This window comes from Pinus tabuliformis, chromosome 1_2 (genome assembly GCF_031772625.1).
Source record: "Pinus tabuliformis cultivar Carrire ecotype Pingquan chromosome 1_2, CPIR1, whole genome shotgun sequence".
NCBI classification, from domain to species: Eukaryota; Viridiplantae; Streptophyta; class Pinopsida; order Pinales; family Pinaceae; genus Pinus; species Pinus tabuliformis.
Genome location: NC_142298.1, coordinates 752,119,077 through 752,128,336, shown reverse-complemented (window position 1 = coordinate 752,128,336; position 9,260 = coordinate 752,119,077). Strand labels below are relative to the sequence as shown.

Below are 9,260 nucleotides of genomic sequence, written 5' to 3'. Positions count from 1 at the left end.
CCTTATGTTGCTCATTTATGTCTAGAGGTCTATAATACATCCATGTGTTTGAGGTGTGACTGAAGGCTTGTTATTTTGGCAAATAAAGGACAAGATAGTTTGGAGAGATCTACAAGGTCAAGGCCTACATGGGTTGTAATTTTTTCCTGCTTTTATTAATACAAAAAAGCATTGTTTCTCCTACACGTATGTCTTATTTATGCATATGTAGAACATGAATCCTTGGCTTCTTGCTTAGAGTTGTTTGTATATGTTATTTTTATGTTTTGGTTCTCTTTCTTGTTTTGGATGTGTCATAAGTTCCAATTTTAGCATTTGGAGTTGGAGCTAAAAATTGCAAGCGAGGAGAAGAAGAGAGCTTTCATTAGTTCCCAAGTAAGTCTTTCTTCCATATTTCAAACTTCTCTAAGGAAACCATATCAATTTTTTCTTGGTTGTTTCTAGATCAAGCCATTAGGTCTAGGGAGATCTCTTATGTCTGTAGAAGGAATTTATCTACAAAACAATGATAATGAAGGGCTAATTATTCAAAAAAATGCTATCATACTGAGGAGTTTGAAACCCATGTTGCCCATAGCATGGGCACGCTAAGACATTAAAGTGTGTTTGTGCACACGCATGTATGTGTGCATGCTTGTGTATTTGTTATTTTTTTTTATATAGATATTCCCTTTAGCCACCTCTACTTGGCCTTGGGTGGATATTATTTGCTAATTATACCTTCTAGTCTCCATTTCATGCAGAAAAAACTATCTTAGGGATAAATTACCTTCGGTTATAGAATTTTCCTTTATTTGGGTGATTGTGCAAATTGAATTTATTTATTTTATTTGGAAACAACACAATGATGTGATATTTAACAACCATGGGCCTACTCTTGTCTTTTCTATGGTATGGCAGGGCATTAGATCATGCAAATTTGTCTATGTAGATTATAGTACAATTACACAAGGTCTCAATGGAGATGAACTAGCTTCAAAAATTGTTATTACTAGGGGTATGCCGCACTTACATTGAGTTGAGATTCAGCAATCCCTCATCAACTTTCCTTAACATAGTTACAATAGAGAAAGCTTATCATAGGGCTAGAAGATTGGTTAGACAATGGCAAGAGTAGGCCCATAATCCACCAACTCTTGCTACACAAAGTGAGGAGTTTCCTTCCTTAGCCCTTGTTATTCACAAGGAGCTCAAGCTCCCTAGAGATAGTAATGGATGTGATACACACCTTGAGGAGCCTCCCATGGTCACTAATTAGGGCTCTTGAATGATCATAGTGAGCATTCACTTAATGCTAGTACTATGATTTTATTTTTCAATTGGAATGAGAGTTTGTATTAATGGAAAATATGTGTATACAGCAAAGCAGATACATCACCGAACATCCTATTATCATGTTTCTTTCTAGTTTCCTTATACATTTTTCAAACCATGACACTACTTCAAAATTCCAGCAAGATACTACCTCAAAAATAGAAAAATGAAAGGTGAAAAAATTCCAAAATACATCCAAAAGCCTACATACTTCAGCTTCCATACAACTTACACATTATGTGGAGGGGACCCTTCCTAACATGATCCCATGTCATTATCCATAGTTGGTTCATTTAAGTTTAGGATACGAAGATGAGGAGAGCTAGCCAAGGTGTTTGACGAGGATGGTTCTAAACATTGTTATCCTAGAGAGAGCTTAAAGTTCCTCCATTTTTATGCGAAAGGCCAAGATTTTATTCTCTGCTTTCTTTATCAAAATATGATGTTGTAACATAATTTATATGGAATAATTAATGTTGGAGATCAACCAATTGTGGTTTAATTGAAGAGATTATATCTCTTCTTGCATTGACTTCAATTGTGCTTTCAAAGTGTCATGCTCAAATCCCATATTGTTACTCCTCCTCATGAATATAGAATTGTGCCCACTTGGAGTCTGCTCCACCAACAAAGTTCTTTGATTGAGATGATTGGTTTGACCACCTATTCCAAAATCCCCCTTCACGGAAAGTTGAATGGCACAATTATAATAAGCACTGGCACGAAATGTGTTAAAAGGCATCACTCCAATCTGATAGTCTATGTTGCCTTTGCCTAGGTTTACTTCATTTCCTTCCTTTTGCTTTGAAATGTCACTAAGGTAGGTGATATCTCAACTTAGGATTCTTGAGATATCACACCTCCACACTTCATATAGTGTGTTGGAGTTGTGATTAGACCATAGATAACCAGAGAGGAAAGCACCCTGAAGAGAGAAGGAAACTCGAAATGAAGAATCACCAATACATGCACTTAGGGCAGATCATATTGGAGCTCTAGTGAGTGGCACCTTTGTGCTCAAGAGGATTTTCACTCTTTCATACTAGTTATTTCTACCCTTCTCATACCACTTTTTCCTTTTGAACGCTTCCTATGTGCATGATATCAATAGCTTAAAGCAAATATAATCCCATTTTCACCCACAACCATCCAAATTCATCATGAAGAAAAGTGAATACCACTTATGCATTCCATTATTGGGCTTGAGAATCCTCCACTTGATGGGGAAATACTTGGAGCTTCCAAATGCGATGCACTGGAGTTTGAATCCCCCTGTGTGACCTTATATTGCATGTGAGGAATTTGGAGAAGAACCATTGACCAAGACCAAAGAAACACTTACATCCCTTTCCTTCCAAAACAAAGATTACTAGATTAGTGTGCTAAGCAGTTATGCATTATCCATTATCATCTCACAAGTTGAATCTAATGTGTGCAAAGAAAATGAGGCGTAGCTTCCACGTTGTCGCCCTTTACCACATTGCCAAATCAATCCAAAATCGGATAATTGATCTTCCCCTGAGAGAAAAAACACAATGAGGAGACCTTGTTGCAACAATCACACTGGCTACCATGATTGGTTGCTTAGTACCTCATTTCGCACCCTACTCGAGATGTATTAGGAGGTGTTTATTAAATGGAAATGCATCCATTTTGCATGGATATACACTTGGTGCATTGTAATGTTTATTGTTCTTTGATTCCACAAATGGTCCCTTTGGAGAGGGGGGCCTTGATTTTTAAATTCCATAAGGGGGAACCATGAGACTTTCCCAATGACCCTCAATTCACCCATATTCAATTTAACCACTTCCATTAATTATGCTTCTTGGTTATTTCCTAATATGCAAACATGATATACTTTGATGGAAGGAAAAAATGAAGGATTTTTTTTATCCTTTTCATTATACTTTTCAACCTATTTTCATGTGGTAGTGAGTTAGCTACTAGATGTTGAATAAGGAGTTTAGAATCTCCTATAACAACCAGAGAGAAAAAATGATGTTCTTTTACTAATATAATCCTTGAAGCAATCCATATGCTTTCACTTGATTGTTTGAGATGGATCACATTCCCTAAACATAAGATGGTTCAATTTTTAACTTAAGGAAAAAGATAACCCCTCACATTCCTACCACCCCTAATTATTCCATTTTTTTTTATATAACTATATCTTATATATTATGTATGAGCATTTTAACTTAATTTAGTACAAAGATGGAGTACTTGTCTTCGACTAGTGTTTCAAATCTTCGTGGTAGATTACATTTCGTCGCCACCAAGGATTACAATTTTGTTTTAGGGTCTGATGGTAAGCCACGGTTCGTGACTAATCTGTTCTAGTTTGGCAATGAAAACAGAAAGGTTTTGGATCCAATTAGGCTTATGAAGGTCTAGCTCCTCTATGATGACATTTTTTTACTTTTGTGGTTGTGCTCTTTGAATGGGATTTCCATCACTCTCATCAGCTGACACCTAGATCAAAATATCAGGCTCATATAGAGAAGGTGTAACTCTTTTCCCCTGCTCAAGTTTTTTATGACAGTGAGGTATGGTAGTCAATGGGGGTTGTGGAAGATATAAGTGAAATTACCCTTCTATACCCTTTTACAGATCTAACCAGAGGCAAGGGGATGGAGCTTCTATGGGTAGCATATATCTAGTGGTCACACGATTTTTTCACTACATATATAACTATATAAATCTTCTCAATGTTGGATAGGAGACATGACCTTCAAATCAGATCAAATTTGTCCAAAATAAGGTTATTTCCTCCAAAGATGGGAAGAATGGAGGAGTTTGAAGTATATATGCACGGACCCAACACTACATGCTCAGATCAGGTTTCTTCTATACCCTATGATCCTCTGAAATGAGCAAATCTGATAGATTGGGAGCATGGTTTGAAATCGAAAGAGGAGAGGACGTTCCAGATTCTCATAAAAACGTTGGCAGGTAAATCTATTTTAATCTATGTAAACAATGAGGATTTAGTGGAGAATATCAAGCACAAAATACAACAACAAGAGGGAATCCCATTAGCTTCACGAAAGCTCATTTCAAGAAGTAAAATCCTTCAGGACAAGAGGTCTCTCAAAGAATACAACATCAGTAGAGGTTCCGCCGTAATTATGATGTTTGTATTACTTGAAGGATCAAGATTTGGGCCTTCAATTTCATATAAAGAATCCATCAAAAGGAGTGTAGAGTAGGTGAATGTAACACTTCCTGTTGGGACATTGCCTGGGCCTTACATAGTGGAAAGGATGGAGAAACACCCAAAGATCGAGATCCAGAATCCTCAAGTAAATGACATGTTCTCATATTTCCATGCAGAGGCAGTTATTTGTCGTTTTAACAAATTCTGGCCTAATCCAGAAGATCTATACCAATGGATTTAGACAAATTGGACTACAAAATGTGATATTTATCTATGCTCGAAGGGGTTTTTATCATTCAACCTACTTCAAAAAAATATTACCAGAAAATATTCAAGCAAGGACCATGGTTGTGGGGTAGAGCAAGGTTATTCATCACCCCCCAGTTCCCAAAATTTGATTCATCAACAATGGAGGTAACAAAAATGCCCATCTGGATTCGGCTACCCAATCTCCCACTTCCCTTTTGGCACCATCAAGTTCTTGAAGACATCAAGAATATTTTGGGAGATTTTATAAAAATAGATAGTGAGAGAATAACAAAGGGGATCTTCACATATGCTCGCATTTGTGTGGAGATCGACCTCAACAAGGGTTTGCTTAACTGTACTTGGCTAATCAACAGACAATTCCAGTGGACACAAAGCTTAGATTATGAAAACACGGCCTTTAGATGTCATGTATGCAACCAAACAAGGCACCTACAAGATAGTTGTCCTTTGGCTAAAAAAATCAGCAAATAAGAGGAAGGGGTAGAAGCCCAAATCAAAGCATTGGCAAACTTATGAGCCCCCTCCTCCTGATGAGGAAGAAGAGGTGGATCTAAAGGACCCACCAGGTAAAGAAAAAGAATAAGAAAATGAAACAACAACACCGGTAGAACCCCCTGCAAAGTCATCAAAACTCAACTAGACCGTGGATATGGCAGTTTCACATTTTTCCACAGGAAACGAAATAGCAGCAACAAAGATGGAAGAGTTTCAGGGAACTAAAAGATCCCACGTCTCTGAGAGCTTTGAATAAAAAAGGAGAATATTCTTAAAACTTTGAAGGAGTTGGCTCTAGCGATCATCCAACCCACTACTAGGGTTTGTAAGTAAAAAAGAAGGAGAAAAAAGAGAAAGTGGAAGATTTTTATAACTATTCCAACCAATAATTTTTTATCATGTTTCGTGATAGACCTTAATGGAATTTTCTAAATATACCTTCGTGCATTTGCAACATATAATTTTATTTTCTTTAATAAAATTACAATTTTTCCTCCATTAAGAAAAACATAATCCAATACATTTTTTTATATAAAATTATAAAAACTAAACCTATAATCCATCTCTATATATATATAAAAGAATATGACAAGCAGATCTGTAATCCATCGTTTTTGGAGTAAAAATTAATCAAAACATATAAGCTAATATCGATGATAAACGCATTACCATACTAACTAATCCAAAATAGATACTAATAATAAAATATCAACAATATCAAATATACATTATTAGTATTAAAGATACTTTACATGCAGAGTGGTAAATGAAAATGAAAGGGAATATAGAGTATAATATAACTTTGCATACTAACTAATCCAAAATAGATACTAATAATAAAATATCAACAATATCAAATATACATTATTAGTATTAAAGATACTTTACATGCAGAGTGGTAAATGAAAATGAAAGGGAATATAGAGTATAATATAACTTTGCATGAAAAGTGGCAAAGTAAAAATGAAAGGGAACATAGACTTTAAATATAATTGAAATATAAAAGGCACAACTAACTAATAAGTGAATTTCAAGTCAACATGCATTAAAATGCGTGCCATAATTTGTAAGCTACACCTATGTGGCATGTTATGGATCTCAAACGAGATGGCATAATTGAAAAGTACAGGCATAAGTTTATGTTATCAAATGACATTTCACAGTTTGTTTGACATATATATTATTTATTATTTTAAAAAGAAAAATAATAAAATAGATTTTATTTGATTTCAACCGAGATGGAAATATAAATTTAAAATAAATTTTAATTTTATAATATATTAATTTAATTTTGATTTTTATATATGACTAAATTTAAATTTTTATTTTTTTTAATAGATGTGTAGAAATAATATTTTAATTAATTATAAAAAGTAAATATATTAAAATAAAATAAAAATAACAAAATTAAAAATTAAATTATAATTGAAAACAAATTATCTCCTCACTGGGGAGTTGGAAGATATTGATGGGTAGGGTGTTGGGGTGCGCCTGCGACTTCATTGTAAGAAGTACTTAGGAGTGGGTAGGGCGGGTTGCCCCCCACATGCATGTGCATGCAAATGTAATTAGTAAATACGAAGTTGGTTCTTTCCATTATCAGTCTAGGCTTTCTCACGACACAGTTGAAGCGACAATTTAGCAAAGGTGAACCAGTCCCCTCTCCAGTGCAGATGTCGTGGCATGATTCTTGCAAAGGTCTCTCTCTTGCAATGTCAGTTTTTTTTCTCAATTCCAATATGGTCTCAGTTCAGTTTGAGGACAAATGGGGTATTGTGATTGTGGTGGTCTATATTGGGAGAGTTCGTGGGATTGAGCTTTTGGAGGCAGAGACCACACAAAGTGGCTAGAACCAAAAGTTCAAGAGTGTGGATAAACCTTGGTTTGATAGTGGGTCAACTGGGACGGTGCCTATTTTTTTCACTTTGGCAATTGCATTCTCAGTCATCAGCATCATGTCATTCCCTGGGCCAAGCCATACAACGTCTCTAGCAGTACTATACGTGCACTTGACTCAATTCCCCTTACTCCTGATAGATTAATTGTTGGTTTTTTCTTGTGTGGTTGTTTTGTAACTATTAGTCGCAGAGGTCAAGAAGGGAGGAAGGATTTACTCATCTTGAATTATGGGTCGGGTATATTTCTTCTTCTCTCTAGCTCCATATGTTGTCCTTCTCTCTGCATACCTACTCCCTTTTGCTACATGTATAAGCCTCAACTTTATTTTTTCATTTGCTTGACCTCCTCTAGTTCTTTTGCTATTGTATTACTCTCCTGGTGTTTGCAGAGCGTGAGCACCCAACCTCAACAACACATCTGTAGCCACCAAGGCGAGTGGGGAGGCCATGCTCCTCCAAATATAAATCATGCCCAAGCCCAAGTGCATGAAACTACGGAAATTTATTACGTTGTTGCTCCTCCTAACATTCGAGAAAAGATTAAGCGCCTTGAGACTCCACCTGTTGATGAATGGCTGGTTTTTTCAAATTCAAATATTTTTTAGGATGTTTCCCACTAGGTTCTCGACCCTAGTCATAATAGGGGAAGACGAAAACAATATATTAACTCAATAACTCTTCACTAGCAACTTAAAACTCTTCTTGGAAGAGTATTAATAGAAAATCAAGAGGTATAATATGATATCTTTACTGCTCTAAATGAAATAAAGCGTGATCAGAGATTTCAACACTCTTTCTTGGAAGGTTTGGACACTTAACTAGCTCACCTTGAGAGCCACTTCAATGCGAGTTTAAGCCCCCAACTCCACCCAATTCCAATGTGAAATATCCTCCACATGTGACCTCTTAGGATTCTTGAGTACTGATGATCTTCTTAGATGTTATCATTTTTATTGTTTTAAATGATGGGTTGTTTGAATTTCAGTTAATCTCATTGGTATGACTTATTTCAAGAAGGCGGTCAATATAGTTGGTTTCCCTAGAGGTAGATTTAGACCGCCTTCATTGATTTTTGAAAAACATGGACAAATGACTGATGTATATTGATGATTTGAATTTTTAAGGAAATGCGGAAAAAAATAATAATAATAAAATATATATATATAAAATAATAATAATAATATATATATAATAATAATAATAATAATAATATATATAGATATATATAATAAAAATAAAATAAAATAAAATTTATCACAATAAATAAACATTTCAAATTTATGTTAAACTTTAATTTTTAAATGCATCACAACTTTGATAATTTAAACTTTAAAGTTTAAATGCATCACAACTTTGATACTAAATATTTATATGAAGATGTATGTTCATAGAAAGCAGAGATGGTTGGCATCTCCCTCAAGAAGGACTAGAACAGTGTTCGAACTTTCTTATGACACGCGGTTAAGGCTTTCCATCCCCTCACCGGGGTGGATCTTAACACAAGTTTTTAGCCTCAAGGGTTAGCTCAATTGGTCAAGTTCCCATCACTAAAGTACATCGTTAATGAGAGCTCACAAGGTCAATTCTCCTCGATGCCCTCAGGGTCAGGCTCTGCTAATAAGCTGATGGGATGTGATCCCTTCAAGAAGATCTACATAGATATTTTCCTTGGAAAAAAAAAAGGTATTTATGTGACGATAAAAACATTTATCCATTTTCCATATAATTCTCAAAATTCAATTCTTTGAGCTCATTACATGAATATAGATAAATTAAAAATGTATATGCAAAGTAATATAATAAAGTCCTTAATGAACATCTTTCTGGATAGGGTGATAGGATGGGATGTGTGTTGCATGATAATTCATTATCCTTGTATTCCACTGCTTTGGGATGAGAGGTAACATGTGGTAGTGTACCCTTGATTTCCTAGCATGCAAGCTATAATGCTTGCAAGCAATGGTTATGGCTTTCATTTGGGAAACTTTCTCTATACTTTGTTGATTCTAGACGATTCTCAACCTAGTTGAGTTTGTAATTTTGTTGGTTATGGCTATCATGAGGAGACATAGTATGGTTTTTAGCCCCCCAACCCACACTCACCCTCCTCCTTCTTCGAATGT

General features: G+C 35.3%; 1 non-coding gene across 1 annotated transcript; it reads left to right on the top strand.

Annotated features, from left to right (window-relative positions):
• The first annotated feature begins 8,518 nt into the window (after window positions 1–8,518).
• On the top strand, window positions 8,519–8,646 carry LOC149207955 (U6atac minor spliceosomal RNA). The gene has a single exon (XR_016253176.1). It is a non-coding gene; the product is annotated as a U6atac minor spliceosomal RNA (small nuclear RNA).
• The last annotated feature ends 614 nt before the right edge of the window (window positions 8,647–9,260 follow it).